Source organism: Primulina tabacum, chromosome 17, assembly GCF_025594145.1.
Source record: "Primulina tabacum isolate GXHZ01 chromosome 17, ASM2559414v2, whole genome shotgun sequence".
NCBI lineage: Eukaryota > Viridiplantae > Streptophyta > Magnoliopsida > Lamiales > Gesneriaceae > Primulina > Primulina tabacum.
The window spans coordinates 27,898,584-27,913,697 of NC_134566.1; the positions used below are offsets into that span (position 1 = coordinate 27,898,584).

At 35.8% G+C, this 15,114-nt stretch overlaps 1 pseudogene; it reads left to right on the top strand.

The window, feature by feature from the left end:
* Window positions 1–10,906: 10,906 nt before the first annotated feature.
* On the top strand, window positions 10,907–14,706 carry LOC142531694 (signal recognition particle 19 kDa protein-like; annotated as a pseudogene).
* The last annotated feature ends 408 nt before the right edge of the window (window positions 14,707–15,114 follow it).

Sequence of the window (15,114 nt, forward strand, 5' to 3'; positions counted from 1 at the left end):
CATATGGTGGTAGGGGAATGGACCGAATGAATGAAGGGGTGGAGCCATGTGTTGAAATGTGATTTTGGAAAGGGGTTGACCGAGTGTTTTGTTCCTTTTGGGTCTTTGAGCCGAAGGTTTTGGGGCTGTTATTATAATATTAGGGGCCTTTTAGTGTTTTTAAGATATAGTAATAGTAAAAAGTAGGGAATAATTTGATTAAGTTTCGAGTCGATTCGGGTTAAAATCGGGACCCGGTTTAAGTTTTAAAACGAATCAGTTAAGTATGAGTTTGGACTCGAGTTTACGTCTTGGAGTGTTTATAAAATATTTTGGGACATTTTAAGCAGTTTGGTAAGCTTCAGGTCAGTTTTAGAGATCCAGGGTTGAAACGATAATTCTTGGGTTTCCCGGACCATTTTGCACCCGGGGTGAGATTTTGGTCTTGGCAGCACCCTGAGCACAAATTTATGACATTTTAAATGTTTATGCATCACGTTCATGAATTTTACGTAATTATGATAAATACGTTGCATGCTTGGTTTAAAGGAAAAATTACGGATATGCATATTTTTATTAAGTGATGAAAGTGATGATATTTTTGAAGGATGAGAATTGGTTGTGACTGACGATGTATATGTATACGATGACATGAGATATGTTGAGCTGAGGCCCGGGCTCAGTGGGCGGGTAATGCTGTCACTGATGTCCCCTGCCGCCGGGTACTACGGTTTTATAGATGGATCCATCGATAGAGCTGATACGATAGAGCTGATACGAAAGTCACAACTAATGAACTGAATTCAATTAAAAGAAAATATTTAAGTTTATGATGACACGATGAGTTGTCTTGACACGTATATGATGATATGAGATGACATGATTTGACACGACATGATTTTACACGACACGTTTACGAATATGATGATATGAGATGACATGCTTTGACACGATATGATTTTACACAACACGTTTACGTTATGATTTTTTGTTAATGAAATATATGTTGAGTATGATATTTTTCACTGCTATGTGCTATGTATATGTACTTGTTATTCCTGGTACAGGTGTGTTGAGTCTTTAAACTCACTAGGCGTGTGTGATGCAGGTGAGCTTCAAGATGAGGAGACTGGAGGTACCGAACTCTGAGTAGGCAGGCCTGTTGCGGCGACACGACCCGAGGACCGCATGTTTTCCGCATTATAATTTATGAAATTGAAAGGAGATGAATGTTTTTATACGTGATGATTTTAAGATTTTTATTCGTTTATGTTTACTTATGATTTTGGATGAGTTTAAGTTTTTTTTTTTCAAAAAAAAACTTTATTCCGCACTTGTTAAAACGAGTAGACGTTTCAGTTGGTATCAGAGCAAGGGTCCTGTATAGGGTTGTGCCACCTCCAGCTTCTGCCGCTCGGTCTTCAATCCTCAAGTCTGTAAGTTTAAAGGTTTTAAATGTTTTTAATACTATCACCTGCATGTTTATACGATATACGTTTTATGGGACATGTTTATATGTCATTATGTTTTGAGATTAGATGCTTTAAAATTTTTTATGCATGTTACGACATGAAATGAGAAATTATATGATTTTCATGCATGCTGGTTTTGTGGTGGAATTGGACAAGATTAAGATTATGGCTAATTGGGCGTAGGGAAAGGTTGGGAATGAATTGACTATATTAATTTTTGGGTTAGTAGTACTGATGTTCTATTTATGGGTCATAAGTTAATCTTGAAATTATGAATGCTTTTGGCACTTGTAGAATTTCTAAGAAATTACTGATGGTTCGTGGTTGCTAGTTGAATCAATTTTTTGAGGATTCCATATAAGGATTAATGATTTGAAGACTACGACGATCTTTGGAAGTATAAAAACGTAGAATTTGTTTAGGATGCATGCTTTAACTAGTTGGATTTAAGGATTGAATTGCATTAATTTCGAATTTTAAGGATCTAATTGTAATAACCAATAAATTGAGGACCTAAGCGCAAAATAAAATCCTAAGAGAATATTCGAATTTACCGAATTTTGGATTATATTCTGAGTTTCAAGAATTTTAAGGTTTAATGATGCTAAGTTGAAAATTTTATGGAGACAAAAATGCAAATTTCAAAGAGTTGTAGAGCCAGAATTGTAATTTTTGAGAACTGTAAAGACCAAATTGAAAGTTTCAAAATTTTTGAGGATTAAATTATAAATTTTGAGGGACACTTGGGTTAAATTAGTAATTTTTCGAAGTTATGAAAATTGATTTTTGGGTTTAATAAATTTAAAATTATTGAACTTTATGTTACGGTAAACCTATAAAATAGAATTAGGAACGCCGAGAACTTTTGGGTAATTGTGGAATTTTAGGAATTTAGCATAAATTGGATAATTTTTGAGAAATTAAGAATTAATGATGCAATTTTAAGAAATTTGGGAACCTATTTGGTAGTAAGTGAGAAGCGAATGGTTTAAATTACTGGAATTTTTGATGATTTAGATTTGAAAGGATATTTGGAACCTTGAGATATCTGGGTTATAATGTTATAAGAAATAGTAATCAAGGACATTGTAGGATAAATCAATCTTGGGATTGAAAAAATGTAAGCGTTAGTGAAATAATGTTGTGTCAAATTAAGAATTTAAAGTGATGGCTATCTAAGGTAAAGTTGATCGGTTAGTTAAGTTATAAGAATAGACATTGAGTTAGCAAATTTTTGGGAACTTAAGTTTGATGTATCATAAGTTTTAATCATGATCTTAACAGTTAAGATTATATCTTTGTTGGAATTAAATTTTTCTAGAAAGTTGGGTATGATTGATGGTTAGATCATTTGATAGACGCATGTAAGAGGTGAGGTAGACACCTTGTCTTGAGGGATTTTGAAAGTCATTAAAAAACTTGGGGCTAAGCGGATATGTGTTGGAATTATTTTATCCAAAGCTATTTGGATTGGGTAAGTTTGAATTTCAAATTTATGGGATATTTGTTCATACGGAAATTTTGGGTGAAATAAAAACAGAAGGGAATTAGTGGTGTTCAACATAGATTATCAATGAACGAATGTTAAGATTTTTATCGAGTAAAAAATCTAAAATCGTGATATGGGGATTCTAGAACTCTATGGGTTATAAGTGAAGTTGATTTATTAAAATTATTCTAAGGCTACTATGGGATGACTTAATAAGTTTTATACGCTAGTTAACATTGAGGATATGTAAGAATGCAATATTCGTTTCAATGAGGAAAGTCCAAGGGCCTTAGGCCTCAACTATATTGTAATTTGGAAGGAAATAGTTTAAGCATGTAATTGAGTCTAGAAGGGATTTATTATTTAGGTAAGAGATCGATATGGTATATTTTGGGTTTATGGATTATCATTACTCGAGGTTTAAGATTTGTAAAGATTTAATATTTGGGATGTACTTGTAAATAGTAAAGTTACATAAGATTGGTGTCGTAAGATAAAGATTCGATTCAAGGATCTTAAGCTAATATTATTATGGGGTGAGAAAAAATTTAAATTTTGAGTGTATTATCGGGGATAGGAATCGATCATTAGATTTTGGTGCTAAGGTTTCTTAGGATGAACTGCATAAATACAAATGTAATAGATCAATGAACATTACAGGTACATTGTAAGAAAATTTTAAGACGCAATAAAAATTCGGACCGCCATTTCTAATATTCAGAAGTTTGAGAAAAGTCAGAATTCGAGGCCTGAGTAGAATAGAACTAAGTCACCATAAGTCGTTCTAAATTACGATTCACAAATTAGGATTTTGGTAGGCAATTTTATTATGATTGAAGAGACGTAAGGACAACCTACATTTATTTTATCAGAGTAGTGCAGCGGAAGCGTGGATTATTGGGATACTAGAATTAAGAATCTAACTTTTTATTATCGAGGATAAGCGAATTTCGGGGACGAAATTCAATTTAAGAGGGGTAGATTGTAACGTCCCAAAAATCTGAAAGTCCACGTGAACCACGTGCATGTAAATTATTAAATTTCTTTGGTATTTTATTAAATTTTTTTAAAGCATAAAATGCATGTTTATTTTATTAATTTATGTTTAATTATTTTCATGTATTTTATGCATAATTATTGCATGATAGGGATTTATTTCACGAATTTTATCAGTTCATGTATTAGGATTTCTAGGTGCATTTCACGCTCGAACGAGGAACGGAGACCGGAGAATTTTCAGGAAAATTATTTTTTATAACACAATTTATTTTATAAATTAATGCAAGGTGTTTTTAAGTCGATTTTTCAAAAATAAGATTTTATTGGGTATTTTTACCCGCATGGTTTTATTTTTTTTACCGTACGCAAAATTTAATCGAATCGGTGGACGTTTTGAGGTTTCGGTTTATAGTTTCAAAATCCTTCCGACACGAAATATTTTTCGGGAGTGCGTTTGCATTTATTGAGCATACTATTAAACTTGTTGGGCTTAAAACCCTTTTCAAATCTTTAATTATCATATTAAAGCCCATAATTATTTGATTAACTAGGTAATTATTATATAGGAAACCTTTACCCTCCCTTAACCTCCCCCACAACCGATCAATATACATCTCTTTCCCCTTCAGAGCTTCCCTCGGTTTCAACACTCCAGCAGCTTAAAGCATCTGAGGTTCACTTGTTCTTGCATCAAACAATTCTCCGGCGCGTTCGATCTTCGTTATTCTTGCGTGAAACATCATCAGGCATGCTTTGTATCACCTTTGCTGCATCATTCACGTAATATATATATCTGATGTGTGTATGATACATGAAATGATTCGATCGGTCCATGAACAGGAAGGATTTCTTCGGTTTTCATCCATGTCATGCATTTCTTTTAAATGTTATTCACGTTCTTCTCTGATTTGGTGCAAAGGGCTGCTGGGTTGTGTTGTCCAAGGGCTGTAGGCGTCGAGCTGTGTGAGGGAAGTAAGCTACTGAACCAATCGGAGAGCAGGTGAGCGTAGGAGGGACTGACCTCGTCGTGTGTGTGCGTGGGTGAGCAGATCGAGAGATTGGTAGCAGCAGCGATGCATGGTTCGATCTTGGCCAAGGAGCTGACCCACATGGGTCCGTGACAGGTCCTGGAGAGAGCTGTGAGCAACTGGTTCAGTAATAGATCGAAGGGAGTAAGACAAGGAGAGGCTCGGTTAGTTGTTGAGCGGTTTCGGTGGTTCAACGCGGGGGTTGATTGGTTAGGCAGTAGGATTAGTTAGGATGGATCCAGGAGAGTCTTTTAGGTTCGAGGAGGGTGCCAGCTTAGCCGGTTAGGTGCTAGTCTTCCTGGTCGTGTGCTAGGATTGAAACTTGCAAGCCAAGGGAATAGGGTCTTCGGTTGCCATGGTGTAAGCGATCATTTCTACGTTTGATTTGCAAGGCAGCTTTATGCTTCGGCTAAGCTTGGTTTAGGAGGTTCATGAAGGTCATTAATGAGTCATAAAGACTGACATATGGTGGTAGGAGAATGGACCGAATGAATGAAGGGGTGGAGCCATGTGTTGAAATGTGATTTTGGAAAGGGGTTGGCCGACAGTTTTGTTCCTTTTGGGTCTTTCAGCCGAAGGTTTTGGGGCTGTTATTATAGTATTAGGGGCCTTTCAGTGTTTTTAAGATATAGTAAAAAGCAGGGAATAATTTGATTAAGTTTCGAGTCGATTCGGGTTAAAATCGGGACCTCGGTTCAAGTTTTAAAACGAATCAGTTAAGTTTGAGTTTGGACTCTAGTTTACGTCTAGGAGAGTTTATAAAATGTTTTGGGACATTTTAAGGAGTTTGGTAAGCTTCGGGTCAGTTTTAGAGGTCCAGGGTTGAAACGATAATTCTTGGGTTTCCAGGGGCAAAATGGTCATTTTGCACCCGGGGTGAGATTTTGGTCTTGGCAGCACCCTGAGCACAAATTTATGACATTTTAAATGTTTATGCATCACGTTCATGAATTTTACGTAATTATGATAAATACGTTGCATGCTTGGTTTAAAGGAAAAGTTACGCATATGCATATTTTTATTAAGTGATGAAAATGATGATATTTTTGAAGGATGAGAATTGGTTGTGACTGACGATGTATATGTATACGATGACATGAGATATGATGAGCTGAGGATCGGGCTCAGTGGGCGGGTAATGCTGTCGCTGATGTCCCCTGCCGCTGGGTACCACGGTTTTATAGATGGATCCATCGATAGAGCTGATACGATAGAGCTGATACGAAAGTCACAACTAATGAACTGAATTCAATTAAAAGAAAATATTTAAGTTTATGATGACACGATGAGTTGTCTTGACACGTATATGATGATATGAGATGACATGATTTGACACGACATGATTTTACACAACACGTTTACGTTATGATTTTTTGTTCATGAAATATATGTTGAGTATGATATTTTTCACTGCTGTGTGCTATGTATATGTACTTGTTATTCCTGGTACAGGTGTGTTGAGTCTTTAGACTCACTAGGCGTGTGTGATGCAGGTGAGTTTCATGATGAGGAGACTGGAGGTACCGAACTCTGAGTAGGCAGGCCTGGTGCGGCGACACGACCCGAGGACCGCATGTTTTCTGCATTATAATTTATGAAATTGAAAGGAGATGAATGTTTTTATACGTGATGATTTTAAGATTTTTATTCGTTAATGTTTACGTATGATTTTGGATGAGTTTAAGTCTTTTTTTTTAAAAAAAAAAAAAATTATTCCGCACTTGTTAAAACGAGTAGACGTTTCATGAAGTGTTGGTCTCAATCAAGACAGAAGACGGAGAAGAATTTGTGGAACAAAAGAAATCATCAAAACTCGGTTCGACCGCTAAGGCAACTAAAAGAGAGCTGGTTCTAAAGACCAGCTCTGATGAAGAGTCGACAGATAACGTCCCAGTTGCTCAGCTCTTTAAGAAAAAGAGAACTAAACAGCCAGCTAAGATCAAGCTGGTCAAGCATCTTTCGGCACCATTGGTTCCTGCCCCAATTCCTGCAATTGTAATCACTAAGCTGAAGGGAATTCAAATTGCAGAACCTCAAATTCAGTCATCTTATTCTGGAATTCCAATCATTCTATCCTCAGATAAGAGCAAGCAGGTCTTGATTGAAAATCCTCCCCAAAACAATACAGTTCATACAGACATTGTACTCGCAAGCGAGCTTGTAAATGAGGCTGTTCAGAAAAAGTTCAAGATGTTTGATACATGGGTTCAGTACCGGACGGCTGTAACTTTTGATTCGCTACTCAAATCTGGAAAAATAAAAGCAGCCGCTAAACTTGAGCGGTCCATCTTGGAATGGGCAGAAACGGCTGATATTCAAACCGCCCTTCATCGACGAGACTTTCTGGAACTTCAAATGAAGGAAAGCACTCTCCGAATCATTATTCAGCTGAAAAGACAAAATTTTGATCCTGTTAGCCCCACTGCCATGGATGATTATGCAGTAATATCTCAACTTGAGATGGCGCCAGGACCTCAAACTTCCAACTACTGCAGAACAGGGCAAGTTTGATTCTATAATGCAAATTAATGAAGAATTGAGTTCAGAACAGTTTCAAACCATCCCTTTCAAAAAGGGTTCTTCATCTAAGTCTTCTGGTTCAAAACCCTCTTCACCAGTACTTACAAAGTCAGCTCAACCGGGTGATGAAGAAACCATTGTACCTCCTTCTGAAAAACCCATGTCTGCAGACTTATTAAGCACTGAATTTCAGAGCCATCTGAGTGACACTGATATTCCATCTAAGTCTCCAATTGTCTCTGTCATGGAGATGTCTACGCAACTGTCTTAGCCTGATTTTTCAGCCGCTCAAATTGTCTCTACTGATGAGGCAGAAAGTTTTTATTCGATTTTGATCAAGTTGTCAATTTTCAGGATCAAACAGTTTTTCCACCAAGCTCTCCCACCAAAGATGATTCAACAATTCTTCAAGAACAATTGTTGACTTCTCCAAAAGAAGTACAGAACACCGAGCTGATCACATCTCCACTACCTGCTCAATCTCCTCCATATAGTCCCTCATCAACAAAACCTGATCAACCAATTGTAACCAGCACTAAAACCTCGAATTTCACTACTGATCTTGATAAAATCATTGAGGATATCACTGCTGAACTTCATGAGCCTGAACAATCCACCATTGAAGAGAAGCGCTCTTCTTCTGAACTGATTCTTCTCAAAGACAGATCACTATCAGAAGAAGAACAACTTGAAAAAGCAGAAGATCTAGAAACAAGTCGTCAACAACAAATTTTGACTAAGTTGAGTACTATGGATCAATCAATTGTGGCCCTCACTCAAAAACAACTTGATCTCCAAGAAGACCTTCGATCAGTCAAGTTGGCTCTCCGCAATGATATCTCCACCATGGAAACCGGTTTCTCGATCAAGCAAGCTCAACACAACGCTAAACATATTAACATGTGCCTTGGCCTCTCGGAGCAAATGACCAGTCTTCAGACAAATTTAGAACAACGCCTCGATGCCCAAGGTGCTCAGCTTGCAGAAATCATGACTTTCCTCGTACATGGTGATGTCAAAAAGGGGGAAAGAGAGCGACAAACATCTATTCAAGCTGCTGAATTATCGGTCATGAAGGAATTGCACAAGTTAAAAGAAAAGGGAGATGAGGCGAAAAGCAGTGGAACGAAGTAAAAGGTCCATAGTAACTTTTCTTGCATATTTACGAATTACAGTCGGTTACTCTGTTAATTGTAATTTCATTCACTTAATGAAATACAATTTTTCTCGCTCTTATATATCGTGGTCTATATCTTAATGTTTCCTGAGCCATACAGCTAAGTTTTTTCATCACCAAAAAGGGGGAAATTGTTAAGAAAATATTATTCCCAAGGATTTTGGTGTATGACAAAAACAGGTATTCAGCTGCGGTTCGTATATCAGATATGCAGTAGTTCAACCGCTCAGCTAACTGATCAAAGCTCAAAGCAGTTTCAACCGCTCACTTCAGACCGTTATCAGAACCGGTCATTAAAGAGAACTAGTTATTACTCAAAGACATTCTCTGACCGGCTTAAATACATTCAAGTATTTACACCGCTTTACAGACAACAAATTCTTACATCAGTTCCAAGATTGATCTACATTTAATTATCTTTACCAGAAAAAGGAAGACCAAGCATAGACCTAAAGTTCTGTTGCCCAAAACAGTTTCCTAAAAAGAACGCCTCAAGAAAAGCGATTCAGAACAATGCTGTGCAAAAGGAACATTAAATGCGTCTATCAAAGATCATTTAATGCTCAACATATCGATAGCAACACGTCTGTACAGAGGATCATGTTAACGTTGTTATGTCCTTTCCGACCGTTAAATAAATCGCGTATATTAACGGAAGAATATGCAAGCAGAAGGGCAAGAGATTCTCTGCTGCAATATTACAACTAGCTTGCTATTTAAAAAGATCTCAGAGCGCTCTTAAAAGTTCAGATATTCCATCGATCAATCAGCACGCACTCAAGATAAATTTATCTGATCATCTAAAAGATCATTTTCGTGCTACCAAATCAAAACCATTTATTCATATCATTAACCCTTTGGTTATTTGATTCAGCTTTGTTATCTGGTGAACTAAGTGTTCTTAAATATCCAGAAGTGTAAAGTGATCACTAAGAGTTCCAATACAGGCAGTGTGATAAGTCCTGATTGGACCGGGCTGTTGCAAGAAGTTTGTAAAGCCAAAGACTTTTAGTGGAATCTTTCCTAAGGAGGAAGAAGGGTTGACTGTAGGAGTATCCATTCTCCGAACATCCATAACAAACCTGTGTCACTTTACTTTCAGCAATCATTTATCTGTCTAGTTTCTACTCATTGTCTTTAGCCTGATATTGTGTTTTAAGTTGCATCAAAGATTGTGAACCGTTTTCCGTACTTAATAGTGGTTCACATTCTCAACCGTTTGAGAAGACGTTTTCAACCGCCTAAAAACGGTTGAAATCACTGTTACACGAGAAAATTTTGAAAGAGTTCATTCACCCCCCTCTAAACTCTTTCCCGATCCTAACAATATTTATGTATTATTTTATCTATTTATTGGTTTGAGATAATTACAATTATACTAAAAATAAAAAACGCTTTTTTACGCTTAAGCATGTGCTAATCTCACTTAAGCTTGAAAAACTTGGAGCTCGACATCCGCGCTTCGGGGCGCTTCACACTTTTTAGAACCGTGAAAAAAAGTGAGGCTGCGGGAGATAAAACGTGGGTTTCCTTTACATATTTCCTATTATAATATAGTAAAAATAATTAGTGTATATATCAAAATATTTTAATAAATTAAATTATTTGTTTAAAAATAATTTATAAATGAAAATTTTCATCTATGTTGTATTTGTATCGATGGATTTGATTATTTTTTTTTTTAGCCAGAAAGATGTGTGTTATAATCGATGGATTCAATCTGGACAAAGATATCTGATAAATAAATTTCAAATATCACACGTCTAGGGTTATTTGAAATACACGACCGTTACTATTGAAATTTTTAAATCTATATATAGAAAATTTTAAATTAATTTGAATTTTGTTTATCCGAATAAGTTAAATAATTTGAAATCATAAACTTTGATTATTGAAAGACATTAATCTAAGCACAACCGTAAAAGATGATATATTTTGCATATAATATACATTGTCTAAATTATTAATATAAAGTGAAAATTTTATATATTTAATTTAACTGTGGAATTTCGTATAACAATTGAATTGTAGTGTGTGTGTTTAAATGAGTTTCAAATTTAGAGATGCAACAACGTAATTGGGCCGAACTTGGGCTCCTGACATCAAGTGATATTTGGACCCATTAGTCCTTTGTACGAGCCCACTTATTTGTTCTCGCAACGTTTTAGTCGAGCAGATCTCTCAGCTGAAATCGGAAGTCTTGCTGCGAAGGCGAAGCGGAAAATTGTCTGGTAATTATCTTTTTTTTTTCCAATGATCCGTTGTTAAATTTTTGCAATTTTATCTAGATTTTTCGTTCTGGGTTATCTGTTTTTCTTTAATCTAGAGAGAATTTTTTTTTGGGATTTAATTATAGGTTATTCTGTTATGGATCGATGAATCTGCTCGTTTTATGATGCTTAAATTAGGGATTGTGGATGTAAATGTACGTAATATAAAAAAGTGGGTCGTTCTCTGCCCAGTTTACATTAATTCAAAGAAAACCTTAGCCGAGGGGCGTAGAATCAACGCTAACAAAGCATGTGAAAATCCAACCTGTTCGGAGATTTACGATTCCTGCGCCCACCTCAAAATCCCTTGTGCAATCGAGGTGATTTTATTGTGGTGTCTCTCTTTATTTTCTGTTGATTTGAATTGATTTTATATTTTAATTAATTTAAGCCGACAAGGCCTATCCACGAAATTTTATGCAAAGAGGGAGAGTGAGGGTTTTGTTGAAAATGGAAGATGGGAGTGTCTGCAATCCTGCCATTTCTTCGAGTGATTGTTTGATAATTTTTTTTTTCTCAGTTTGCATAAATTGTTTTCCAGATTATGTGTTTCTCAGTTCGAATAATGATTAAGTGATGTTTAGGTTTTTGTGATCTCGAGTTAGTATGGTAAGATAAATGTTGGTTTTATGCAGTCGATTGTTGACTACACATGTTGTTTAGGAAACTGTACACTATGTTTTTTGTGTTGCAGTTCATCTTTTACAAGTTCTTTGAATGAAGTTATGTTGCATTTTAAGTAGGTTAACTTTTTGCTTAATGAAGAACCAAACTAAATCTGTAGTTTCTATAGAAACTTATGTTTGTATTTTTTTATCCAAACATGTTCATGTCAATTGAAAATTTTCACTTTTTCATGTCTCACTTACCATGCTTAACATATAGTGTCACGCCCTTACTCTATACTTGACATGATTAATGATACTTATACTTGTAATCAAAATAGGGTTTGAATGATATACCTATATTATGAAGTAATTTCAAATGAGGGGCGTCAATTTGACGGTTTATAAAATTTTTGGCATGATGTCCCTATATTTTGTAAAAGCCAAAAACTCAACTCAAGCAACAACATCAAGCATATTTTCATACACAACCATACACTATATTGTTATACATATACATATTCTCATATACAAGCATACTTTGTGTCATCATAAACATCGTAAAACTTGTTCAAACCCTGACATATTTTAGAATTTTAGTACAATACATATGCGGAAGCTATACAATAATAAGTCCCGGTTCATGTCGAGGTGAGGCACGTCACAAGCATCCATTGACGAACCGGCATCCTACGTCTCTTCACTACCTGATCCTGTAATACACGAGCTACGTGAGTTTATAAAACTCAATAAGTTGGCACTTGTACGTATCAATATGCGTCGAAGGAACATACATATCAAGTCGTGACAACAATGAATCTTTAAACCATGTCATATCATAGCATATATTCATGTTCATTTTTGTACTTGAGCCTCATTAGTTGACCTGTATTGTCGTGCTTGCTTTATTATACAGCTAGTACTGTGTTGGACGTCAGGGAGCAACCTTTGGCAACCCCACACCCCATGAACATATATTGACCAATAGCTTTGGTGGACTTAAAACCACCCATGATGTCCAACAAGCTCTATATCATGTAAAATCAGTCCTTTTCTTTTCATGTTCATGTTCGTGTTCATGACATAGCACTCCTCTTCAATATTCACGAGTTCCTTTCATATTTAATACATAACAATGGAATATGGTGCTATGTTTCATCAATAAACATACTAACAATGTACATATAACAATAATCAATGGGAAGCATTTGAAATCATAATATTACTCATGTATTACTTCAAGAACATGCCAACTTACCGTTCAAGCGTACGAATACTGGTTTGAGACCGTGTTTCTCGCTCCTATACTGTCCAATATATCAAAAATACAATCACTATATCTATATGGTCTTCTACATGTATAACAACCATTAAAAAGATAAAAACTTACAACTCTAGGATGCTCTTGTGATGGAGAACTAATTCCTAACTTCAAATTGATGAAGAAATGAAGAAGGAAGCTTTGGAGGAAGATTTCTATGAGTTTCTTTCGAGTTCTTGCTGAAAAAGTGCTGTAGAAATGGTTGGAATGGACTTGAAAAATCGATACTTATCTTTTTATACATGAGGCGGAGCCCGGGCGGACGTCTTTTACCGCCCGGGCGAGGAACTCTCGGCCCTAAACATTTTAATTTTTGTGCAGGTCCGCCGGCCCGCGCGAAACTTTCGGCTCTGCACACTGTTTCATCAAAAATCGCTCCAAAAACGTTTCTTCCTTTCATAATATGAAAACGTGGTAAACATGAAAGTTGTAGCCCTATGTCTTGGCTTGAATCTCCAACTAGTTTCATGTCATTTGGAGGTCTGAGTAAAAAGTTATGCTTATTGTCCCAACATGTGTCAGTGAAGGAATGACGATATACACGACACACTTCGGGGCGCTTTTGGCTTGTCTTCCACAATGATTTTGGACAAAACCCAAAACATGAAAGTTGTAGCATTACATCTTAGCTTTCTAATGGTTATGGCCTCACATAATTTGGATGCATATTCTAATCATTATGCTAAAACCCTTAAAAACTGCCATATTTTCATCTCATTTCCTACCAATTTCATTACACTACTTCTACCTACACATCTTACTATCATTATTTAGACACATATTCATTTTCAATACACCATGGAAAATCTAAAAATCATATTCAATCTCAATATCGATACCTTAATCAACATGTAAAACATAATGAACTAAATAACTACATATTAGATGACATAAACACATTATTATCATTTGTACGAGTGACCGGGCATTACATATAGATTTGAAGAACCAATGTTGTAAACACATGTCGATTCTGGTAAATTTTGTTTGATAAACAGAAATTGGGCACTCAGACATTCTTAAAAATATTATTTTATCTTGAAAGATGATTTGTCTGTTACGAACTAAACTAGGCTGAATTCAATTGAGTCCATTACAATACCACATTCTAAACTAATTCAGGCCCTGTGTACTTAGGTTTCTAACAGTGGCTTTTAAGGAATTCCGACAGGAATATGTTCTTTAAAGGGTTATTCTACTCTCATTTTCTGTTTTTTGGCTGTACCTGGTTTTTGTACATGAGATGCGTTGTGCTGCTCCTTGTTGTGAATGCAAGAGAATAAATTTTTGAGATGAGAAACTGTTGTTAGTCTCCAACTGTACCACATGATGCATTTAGAGAACGTAGTTACCCCTTTGACCTTGTACATAGGAATCATACCACTGTAGGTGACCAATAGCCACCCATCTGTGCATGTCATGAGATACTTCATTTGTAAATTTCTTTTAGCCGCAAACTCAACCCATGCCTGGCTTTATGATTATTCATCTACATCTCATTAATTTTGAGATATTGCAGGGAAAAAGAGCTTATGCTTCACGTCGCAGAACTAGTACCTAGACATCCTGGTCGAACTAAAAAACTAGAGCCTGCCTCTGCCTCTACAGGCGGTACTTCCAAATCTGGGAAGGGTGGAAAGAAGAAACGGTAGTTTCAAGTATGTGAAATGACCATCTGTTGTCTCCTATAATACACAATTCTCAATTTTGTGTATGAACTTTAGAAGAGCACAAAATTGTGTTCAAATTTGCGAAATGACCATAAGTTGTCTCCTAGAGTATGCACTTTCTCAGTTTTTATATGAAGTAGAGAAAGCATAAAATTGTGTTCAAGAACTTCCTCACAGTTACTGTTTGGGCTTAACATAACTAGGCTGATTCGTATGGATACAAAAAAAGTTTATATGTTTTGCTAAGCTTCTAGGAACAGACATCTTCTCTTCCATTTTTATGTCCTATCTTCTATGTTTTGAGGTAAAATTGTATCGAAAATAGACAACTTTGAAATCAAATTTGCTGAATGGACAAGGGTGAGGGCTTGAACAGATTTTTAATTAGTTTAGGTAAAATGTAAGTAATGGTGTTAGTAACTCTGTACATACCAAGCTTCAATGAGACAAGATTTATCTGTTGCCGATGAGAAATTTTTTTAATTAGTTTAGATAACTTTAAATTAATATGAAGGAATATTTTTTTAGCATTTGTCGAATGTATAAATATTATTAGAACTATTACTTTGTGAGAAAGTGTAAGA